Below are 10874 nucleotides of genomic sequence, written 5' to 3' on the forward strand. Positions count from 1 at the left end.
AATAAAATATATTATTAAAATTAACCTTTTGGCTCCTGGGTGGCTCCGTCAGTTAATTGTCTGACTTTGGCTCAGGTCATAATCTTGGGGTCCTGGGATCAAGCCCCCTGCTCAGCAGGGAGTCTGCTTATCCTGCTTATCCTCTCTCTCTGCTTATCCTGCTTATCCCCCCCTGCTTATCCTCTCTCTCAAATGAGTAGATAAAATCTTTAAAATTTTTTTTAAATTAACTTTACCTGTTTCTTTTTACTTTTCTAGTATAGATATGAAAATATTAAAATTATGTGGCTGGCATTATATTTCTATTGGACAAACACTCTTCTAGAATACTCATCTTGCTATGAAATATGGCCTTTTGTCTTCTGCAATACCACTTAATCTTAGCTCCCTGAATGTACGCCGGGGTTCTGGGGCTTCTCCCTCCACATGCCCTACCTGGGTGATCTACGCCTGCCCTCGGCACATGTATGCCATGATGCTGCTGAGTCAGGCTTCTCCTATACCCCAGACCACTAGATTCAACTGTCTCCCCTCCATGTCCACCTAGTTCCCTTCTGGACCTCAAAGGCAACATGGCAAAGTGAAATTATTCTGTTTTCTTTTTCTTAAACCAGAGCCTCCCTCTATACCCCCTATCTTGCTCCCTAACACCTTTTTATTTTTTTAAAGATTTTATTTGACAGACAAAGATCACAAGTAGGCAGAGGGGGAGAGAGGAGGAAGCAGGCTCCCTGCTGAGCAGAGAGCCCAATAGGGGGCTTGATCCCAGGACCCTGAGATTATGACCTGAGCCGAAGGCAGAGGCTTTAACCCACTGAGCCACCCAGGCACCCCACCACCACCTTTGTTTTTACCATGCTTATAACTTCTCCCTCCCCTGCACCTCCATATCCAGTGAGAGACCACATCCTATGGACTCTACCTCATAAGTAAATCCAGAAATCTCTTCCCATAAACCTTCTGAGGACTTCAGATTATCACTGTTGTCCTAAACTATTCAACCTGGTCTCCAAGTCTCCAGTCTTTCAGATCCTGACCCTCTTTGACAGAGCGGCCAAGGGGAGCCCCTTACCAAGCAAATCTGGTCACGCTGGTCCCCTTGCAGGACACCTCTCTTCTGCAGGACCATCCATCTCCGACATGGCCCTACAGCTCCCTCGGCCTCCAGCTCTGGGTTCTGCCTGTTCTTTATGAACCTGAAACATTAACGGCCTCTCCCTGCTCCCTCCACGCCCACCCCTCCTTGCCCACTTCCCAAACACCTGTCACCTTTCACGACTCAGCTCAGTTATATGTCAATTATATCTCAACTTTTGAAAAAGACTCAGGGACACCTGGGTGGTGCAGTCAGTTAAGTGTCTGACTCCTGGTTTTGGCTTGGGTTGTGATCTCAGGATCTTAAGATCGAGCCCTGCATGGGGCTCCATGCTCAGTGAGGAGTCTGCGAAGGTTTCGCTCTCCCTCCGCCCCTCCCCCACCCTCTGCTCTCTCACTCTCTCTCAAATAAATAAATTAATTTAAAAAATAAAAATAAAAAAAGGCTCAGCCGGGAAGCCTAGTTGGCTGGTGGAAGAGCATGCGACTCGATGTTGGGGTCGTAGGTCTGAACCTCATGTTGGGTGTAGAAATTACCTAAATAAATAACTTAAAAAAAAAAAAAAGAGGGACGCCTGGGTGGCTCAGTTGGTTAAGCAGCTGCCTTCGGCTCAGGTCATGATCCCAGCGTCCTGGGATCGAGTCCCACATCGGGCTCCTTGCTCCGCCGGGAGCCTGCTTCTCCCTCTGATTCTGCCTGCCACTCTCTCTGCCTGTGCTTGCACTCTCTCTCTCTCTCTGACAAATAAATAAAATCTTTAAAAAAAAAAAAAAAAAAAGACTCGGCTCAATACTAGCCCACTACGTGAACCTGGTCTTGGTGCTATTTCCAAGCAGACCTCACCAGTCCTTCCTTTGCATCTCACAGACTCCCACCTCAGCCCCTGGGCCACTTCCATGTATCAGTCGGTGCACTTGGCTGCCCTTCTTAACCAGAAGGATTTCATCTACAATCTTCAAGAGGGAAGGGAAAAACAACAACAAAACTCAAATAAAATGAGATGACTGCTTCACAGAAATAAGTGGTGCGGATGCAGGTCTACTCCAGGGCTGGGTAATTTATTCAGCAGCTCACTGGCATCCTCAGGGATCCAGGCCTTCCCATCTTCCAGCTCTGCCACCTTCGGTGCCAACTTTGTCCAACTTTGTAGGCTGTAGAGCAGCAGATCCAGGCAAACCACCACACGTAACAATGCCCAGTGGGAAAATATTCTTATTTTTCTTCTTTTTATAACCTCTTCAGTTTGGAACAATTTTTTAAAAGATTTTATTTATTTATTAGACAGAGAGAGATCACAAGTAGCAGAGAGGCAGGCAGAGAGAGAGAGAGAGAGGGAAGCAGGCTCCCTGCTGAGCAGAGAGCCCGATACGGGGCTCCATCCCAGGACCCTGAGATCATGACCTGAGCCGAAGGCAGCAGCTTAACCCACTGAGCCACCCAGGTGACCCTGGAACAATTTCTGATATCAGTGGAACATACGACTTTTGATCTCAGGGTTGTGAGTTTGAGCCCCATGTTGGGAATAGAGATTACTTAAAAATAAATTCTTTTTTTTTTTTAAGATTTTATTTATTTGATGGGGCATCTGGGAGGCTCAGTCGTTAGGCATCTGCCTTCAGCTTGGGTCATGATCCCAGAGTCCTGGAATGGGATCGGGCCCTGCATCAGGCCCCTCCTCAGCGAGAAGCCTGCTTCTCCCTCTCTCAGTCCCCTTGCTTGTGTTCCCTCTCTTGCTGTGTCTCTTTCTGTCAAATAAATAAAACCTTAAAAAAAAAAAAAGGAAGATTTTACTTATTTGAGAGAACGAGTAAGAGATCACAAGCGGGGGGAAGGGTAGAGAGAGAAGCAGTCTCCCCACTAAGCGGGGAGCCTGACGCAGGGCTCGATCCCAGGACCCTGAGATCATGACCTGAGCCAAAGGCAGACTCTTAACTGAATGAGCCACTCAGGTGCCCTTAAAAAATGAATTCTTAAAAAAAAAAAGTCGCAAAGATAATAGAGTTCCCACAAATCCCTCACTCTTCAGCTTCCCCTAATGTCATCATCTCCCATTACTGTGGACCAACTGTCAAAATCAGAAAAACATCAGTATATTACTGTTAACTAACTCCAGACTTTCTTCAGACTTCAGTGCTTTTTTTTTTTTAAGATTTTTTTTGTTTATTTGACAGAGATTACAAGTAGGCAGAGAGGCAGGCAGAGAGAGAGAGAGAAGCAGGCTCCCTGCTGAGCAGAGAGCCCGATGCCGGACTCGATCCCAGGACCCTGAGATCATGACCTGAGCCGAAGGTAGCGGCTTAACCCACTGAGCCACCAAGGCGCCCCTGACTTCAGTGCTTTTTAAAGTCCTTTTTCTTTTCCAAGATCTCATCCAGAACACCATACTGCATTTTTGTCATCATGTCTCCTTAGCTTCCTCTTGCCTGTGATTGTCTCCCAGACTTACTTTATTTTTTCTTTTTAATGCGTTAAGTTTACTTTGAAGATTTTTTAAAAGATTTTATTTATTTATTTGACAGACAGAGATCACAAGTAGGCAGAGAGGCAGGCAGAGAGAGAGAGGAGGAACCAGGCTCCCTGCTGAGCAGAGAGCCCGATGCGGGGCTCGATCCCAGGACCCTGAGACCATGACCTGAGCCGAAGGCAGCGGCTTAACCCACTGAGCCACCCACGCGCCCCTACTTTGAAGATTTATCTATTTATTTGAGAGAGAAAGAGAGTGCAAACAGGGGGAAGGGCAGAGGGAGAAAGAGAGAATCTCAAGCAGACTCCTCACTGAGCACAGAGCCCAACTTGGAGCTCCATCCCAGGACCCCGAAATCATGACCCAAGCCGAAACCAAGAGTTGGAGCCCTAATTGACTGAGCCAGCCAGGCGCCCTTGGGCTTTCCTTATTTTTCATGACTTTGACAGTTTGTAGAATGGTCCTCAAATTGGGTCTGATATGTTCCTTGTGATTTGACTGGAGTAATGGGGTTTTGGAAAGAATGCCACAGAGAAGGGCCCTCTTCATCACGTTACAGAGGCTTTTAAAATCTTGTGGGCAGGTGTGGAGATCTACTTGTCTTGTAGCCACCCAAGACAAGCTTCACATGTAAGTTCCCTCATAAAACTGCCATCTACCAGCCTGGGCTGTCCCACCTCTTTCTTTGGTCTCTCCCCACCCTCGGAATACTGGGGGCCAGTTTCAGATTTCACCTAGGAAGCCAACACTGTATTATTAGGTCAAAGCATAAAAACCGTATGACTGTCTCTAAAGATGCTAAAAAGCGTTTTGGTAATATTCAGCATCTGTTTCATATTTGTAAAATTAGTCACTAAAATTGAAGAGATGAATACTTTCTTACCCTGATAAAATGTAAATATTTTCTTTCTTTTTTTAAAAAAAGATTTTATTTATTTATTTGATGGAGAGAGAGATAGCAAGTAGGCAGAGAAGCAGGCAGAGGGGGAGGGGGAAGCAGGTTCCCTGCCGAGCAGAGAGCCCGATGTGGGGCTCAATTCCAGGACCCTGAGATCATGACCTGAGCCAAAGGCAGAGGCTTAACCCACTGAGCCACACAGGCGCCCCAAACATAAATATTTTCAATTCAAAACCTAGATTCATGTTCACTGGGAAGCACAAGAAGTATTCTCAATGAAGTCAAACACAAGATGTCCACTGTTACCATTATTACTTACTATTGTTCTGGAGTTAATTTCCAATTCAATTAAACAAATAAGGTAAAGAAATAGGGGCGCCTGGGTGGCTCAGTGGGTTAAGCCTCTGCTTTCAGCTCAGGTCATGGTCTCAGGGTCCTGGGATGGAGCCCAGTATCAGGCTCTCTGCTCAATGGGGAGCCTGCTTCTCTCTCTCTCTGCTTGCCTGTCTGCCACGTGTGATCTCTGTCTGTCAAATAAATAAATAAAATCTTTAAAAATAAATAAATAAATAAAATTTAAAAAGAAATAAATATTTCGCTCTCTGCGGGGGAGCAGTTTACCCTGCTTCCCCCTTTCTGTCCGCTGCCTCTCTGCCCACTTGTGATCTCTCTCTCTCTCTCCGTCAAATAAATAAATAAAATCTTTTTAAAAAGAGAAATCTTTTTTAAAAGGGAAATAAATATTTATTTCCAGTAAAGGGGGTAAAAGTAAAAATAATATTTGCAGATGATATAACTCAATTGGAAAACCCATGAGAATCAACTGAAAAACAATTACAAACAAAATTCAGTGATTCAGCTATGTACATTTATATACCAAAAAATTAAAATCTTTCATGTATATAAGCAGCCAATTAGGAAATACAGTGGAGTAAAAGACCCCATTTACAATATCCATTTAAAACAATGGGACAGGGGCGCCTGGGTGGCTCAGTGGGTTAAGCCGCTGCCTTCGGCTCAGGTCATGATCTCAGGGTCCTGGGATCGAGTCCCGCATCGGGCTCTCTGCTCGGCAGGGAGCCTGCTTCCTTCTCTCTCTCTCTGCCTGCCTCTCAGTGTACTTGTAATTTCTCTCTGTCAAATAAATAAATAAAATCTTTAAAACAAAACAAAACAAAAACAATGGGACACTTGGGAGGCCTGGGTGGTTCTGTTGGTTGAGCATCCAATTCTTGGCTTCTGGTCAGGTCATGGTTTCCGGGTCATGGGATCAAGCCGCAGGTCTGGCTCTGCACTCCACTCAGCATTGAGCTTGCTTGAGAGATGCTCTCTCTCCCTCCCCCTGTACTCCTTGCCCCTGCTTTGTGTGCTCACTTTTTCGCTCTCAAATAAATAAATAAAATCCAAAGAAAAAGTGACACTTAACTAGAATGTGAAATCAGAAATGTGAAATGTCCAAAAGAAGAAAAAAGTTAAATGCCAGGAACACAAAAGTGTTGACATATGGAAATATTCTTGTATGGGAAGACTAAATGTCATGAATATGTCAATTCTCTTTAACTTCAAATGCTAATTTCATGTGAATTTAAATTTCAAGCAAAAATACTAATTTACAAATTTGCTAGGGCAAGCTTATTATGAAGTTCAAATGAAAAACTTTAAAAAGATGGAAAATTCTGGAAGCAAAGAATAATGAGGGATTGACCCTACCAGATATTAAACCATAGTCTCCAATATTTAAAGCAGTTTGGTACTAGGTTACAAATAGATACACAGGCCAATGAACAAGAAAGTCCAGCAATAAGAAACAAGGAAGAGCAACGAAAACAGTAACAACCATAAGAAGGAAAGGAAGGAAAGAAAGAAGGAAAGTCAGAGGAGGGGAGGGAGGGAACGAAAGTCCAACAATAGGACACACTGCATTAAAAATTGTATATAATTAAGGGCCACTTCAAATCAGTGAGGAAGAATTCTTCATTAAGAGTTTTTGGTAGGGGGGCACCTGGGTGGCTCAGTGGGTTAAGCCGCTGCCTTTGGTTCCGGTCATGATCTCAGGGTCCTGGGATTGAGCCCCACATCTGGCTCTCTGCTCAGCAGGGAGCCTGCTTCCCCGTCTCTCTCTGCCTGTCTCTGCCTACTTGTGATCTCTGTCTGTCAAATAAATAAATAAAATAAAATAAAAGAGGGGCGCCGGGGTGGCTCAGTCGTTAAGCGTCTGCCTTCAGTTCAGGTCACAATCCCAGGGTCCTGGGATCGAACCCCACGTTAGACTCCCTGCTCACTGGGAAGTCTGCTTCTCCTTCTCCCTCTCTATGCCTGCCACTCCTCCTGCTTGTGTGCTTTCTATCTTTTTCAAATAAATTAAAAAAAAAAACTTAAAAAAAAAAAGGGTTTTTGGTAGGGACAACTAGGTGGCTCATTTGGCTGAGTATCCACACTTGATCTTAGCTCAGGTCTTGATCTCAGGATCATGAGTTCAAGATCCACACTGGGCTCCATCCTGGGCATGGAGCTTACTTAAAATAAAATTTTTTAAAAATCAAGTTTGGGGAACATGTAGATAGATATCTGGGGAAAAAAATCAATATATACCAGAGTAAATTGCAGGTGAATCCAAAGTTTAGATTTATAAAGTAAACCCATATACTACTTGGATAAACTATTAAAGAATTTAAAATATATAGAGGAGTCTCTCTATATATAAATATGTGAGGGCTCTAAAAAGGATGTTTGAAATAAAATGTGCTTAGTATTCAAGTTGTGCATTCTTATGTGGCGTACATGTGATTGTGCTGTTGTCATTGTTAAGATTAGGTACATTGAGGGGCGCTTGGTTGGCTCAGTGGGTTAAAGCCTCTGCCTTCGGCTCAGGTCATAATCCCAGGGTCCTGGGATTGAGCCCCGCATCAGGCTCTCTGCTCAGCGGGGAGCCTGCTCCCTCCACCCCCGCCTGCCTCTCTGCCTACTTGTGATCTCTGTCTGTCAAATAAATAAATAAAATCTTAAAAAAAAAAAAAAGATTAGGTACATTGACACCAGAGCGTTTCACTCTCAGCACCATAGACTTCTGGGTCAACAATTCTTTGTTGGGATGCCTGGGGCTCAGTTGAGTGTCTGACTCAGGTCTTGATCTCAGGGTCGTAATTTCAAGTCCCATGTTGGGCTCCATGCTGGGCATGGAGTCGACTTAAAAACGGCTTTTTTCTTTCTTTCTTTTTTTTTTTTTTAAAGATTTTATTTATTTCTTTGACAGAGAGAAATCACAAGTAGACGGAAAGGCAGACAGAGAGAGAGAGGGAAGCAGGCTCCCCGCTGAGCAGAGAACCCGATGCGGGACTCAATCCCAGGACCCTGAGATCATGACCTGAGCCGAAGGCAGCGGCTTAACCCACTGAGCCACCCAGGCGCCCCAAAAAGGCTTTTTTCAATAATGATTCTTTGTTGTGGTAGAAGGGACTTTACAAACATATTAAATTACTGATCTCAAGACAAAAAGATTATACTGAGGTTACCTGGATGAGTCCTAAATCACTAGGGTCCTTATAAAAAGGAGGCAGGAAGATCAGAATCAGAAGAAGGAGCTCTGAAGAAGAAGAGGTTGGATCAATGGAGCAAGGGGCCACGGGCCAAGGAATACAGGCAGCCTCTAGAAACTAGAAAAGGCAAAGAAACAGATTCTCCTCTGGAGTCTCCAGAAGCCATACAACCCTGGCAACAGCATGATTCTAGCCCTGTAAGACTGATTTCAGACTTCTGACCTCCAGAACTGGGACATAATAAATTTGTGTCAATTCAAGCCCCTACGTTTGTGATACTGTATTATAACAGCAATAAAAAGCTAAGATGGCACTGACACATTACACAGTAATTCGCATAGCAGCATTGTGGTGAGAAACACAATACCCCTGCCCAGTGGTCATTGGCATTTTCTCCTCCTCCACCTGCCTCCAGGGCCCAGCAAGGTGTCACCACTTTCTCAGCCCCTCTCACAACTCCATTTGTCTTTCCTTTGATTTCAGCACCTCAATTTCCCTTTCAGGGAAACTGTGCCACTCAATCATGTACTTTGGGTGGGCTCCCCACTAGATCTAACCTGCATTTCAGCTCTAAAGGAAGGCATGTGGCCTGTGCATCAGCCAAAGTACATATCCCAACCCTCTGATCAGAATAAGTAATTCAGGGGCACCTGAGTGGCTCAGTGGGTTAAAGCCTCTGCCTTCAGCTCAGGGCATGATCCCAGGGTCCTGGGATTGAGTCCCACATTGGGCTCTCTACTCAGCAGGGAGCCTGCTTCCCCCTCTCCCTCTGCCTGATTCTCTATTTGTGATCTCTCTTTCAATGTTGAATAAATAAAATCTTAAAAAAAAAAAAAGGTTATAAGAAAAAAGAAAATCCTAATTAAGACAACAGATGACGGGCTGCCTGGATGATCAGTGGGTTAAAGCCTCTGCCTTCAGCTCAGGTCATGGTCTCAGGGTCCTGGGATCGAGTTCCGCATTGGGCTCTCTGCTGGGCAGGGAGCCTGCTTCCTCCTCTCTCTCTCTCTCTGCTTGCCTCTCTGCCTACTTGTGATCTCTCTCTGTCAAATAAATAAAATCTTTAAATTAAAAAAAAAAAAGACAACAGATGACAGGTGCCTGGGTGGCTCAGACTGGTAAATGTCCCACTCTTGATTTTGGCTAAGATCTCAGGGTTGTGAGATTGAGCCCCATGATGGGCTCCATACACATCATGAAGTCTGCTTGAGATTCGCTCTCTCCCTCTCCTGCTGCCCCTCCCTGCCTCATGCATGCTCTCTCTCTCTCAAAAAAGAGACAACAGACAAGTATTTTAGTTAGAACTAAGGCAATTTAAAAACATATATGAGGAAGGACTGTGAGATATAGAATCTCATCTATAATTAACTGAGGAACATGAAGGAACTCAGAGGAATGACAAGCAGGCTGGGCCTGGAAAGGAAACTGACACCCACTCTCTAGAAATTCCAGAAGTTTCCACTGGGATATTTATTCCAACAAACACGTATTGAGTGCCTTGTACGTGCTTGGTATTATTCTAGGCACTGAGAATACTGAGGTGAACAAAAGGACAAAATCCCTGCCCTTTTGGATGCAAGTCTAGAATGCTGGGGGCAGGGGAACACATTTAAAAATTATACTTTGAATGGTGATAAAGGTTACGGAGAAAAATAAGGGGGAGTAGGGAATGCCAGGTTGCTTTTGAAATTTTCACAACGAGCCAGTGAAGTAGGACTTATTCATCCCAAGTTCAGCACAAAGCGCTTCCGTGATTTGCCCAAGGTTGTCAACTAGCAAGTGGCAGAATCAAAATCAAAAAATGGGGGGGGGGAAATGTTACAGAACACTTGATCTCTCTTGCAAGTTAGGCTGCGTCCCAGCCCAGCAGTCTGTTCACTGGCAAATCCACTTATTTTTCACTGGGCTTCATTATTATTATTGACCTCTTGGCAGCTTTTGACACTCCTGCACGTCCTTCCTTGTCTCTTGACTTCAGTGACACTGTTGATCTACTTCTGTTACCCTTCCCAATTAGTTCTGCCCCTTTCAACTCTCCTTTTTCTTTCTTTCTTTTTTAAACATATTTTGTTATTTTTTAAAGATTTTAAAAATTTATTTGACACACAGAGAGAAAGCACAAGTAGGAAGAGCAGTAGAGGGAGAGGGATAAGCTGATTCCCTCCAGGGAGCCTGATGCAGGACTCGATCCCAGGACTCTGGGATCAGGACCTGAGCTGAAGGCATATGCTTAACCAACTGAGCCACCCAGGCACCCCTAAAGATTTTATTTTTAAGTAATCTCTACTCCCAATGTGGGGTTTGAACTCACAACTCCGAGATCAAGCCTGCCAGGCTCCCCTTGACTTATTCCTCTCACCACTTGAATATGGATCATCAACTACACCTCCCCATAGTGAACTCTATCAGGGAATGCCACTTACTCAGATCTTAGTCTTTGTGAGTTGCACAGTACACAGCTCAGGCAGCTGTATATAACAACCCTATACCTTTTGTACTTCTCTTATCTATGCTACTGACTTCAGATCCTTTTTTGTACATTCTCCCAAAATTTTATGGGTAGCTTCTGCTTTGCACCACTGGAGAATATGGTAGAGCAGCCTGCATTCCCGACCCCCATGCATCCTGGCAAGAAGCTCTTTACCTCTCAGTGCCCACAGGCATCAGTGGGACAGACAGTGGATATTTTCTTGGCACCACCAATGCACAAAAGCAAGAATAAAGAGTGCCCTTGGTAGATGCCCTCTATTGGTAATTATTGTCTGGTCAGACACTATTGTTAGTTATCAATTGTATTGATGTCTAAATAATTTCTGGATTTAGTTAGAAGCAACTTGTAAGTTTCTTATAATTCTAAAAGCTACCATTTATATATATATA

The sequence above is a fragment of the Mustela putorius genome, unplaced genomic scaffold, assembly GCF_011764305.1.
Source record: "Mustela putorius furo isolate JIRA1106 unplaced genomic scaffold, ASM1176430v1.1 tig00003859_pilon_pilon_pilon, whole genome shotgun sequence".
NCBI classification, from domain to species: domain Eukaryota; kingdom Metazoa; phylum Chordata; class Mammalia; order Carnivora; family Mustelidae; genus Mustela; species Mustela putorius.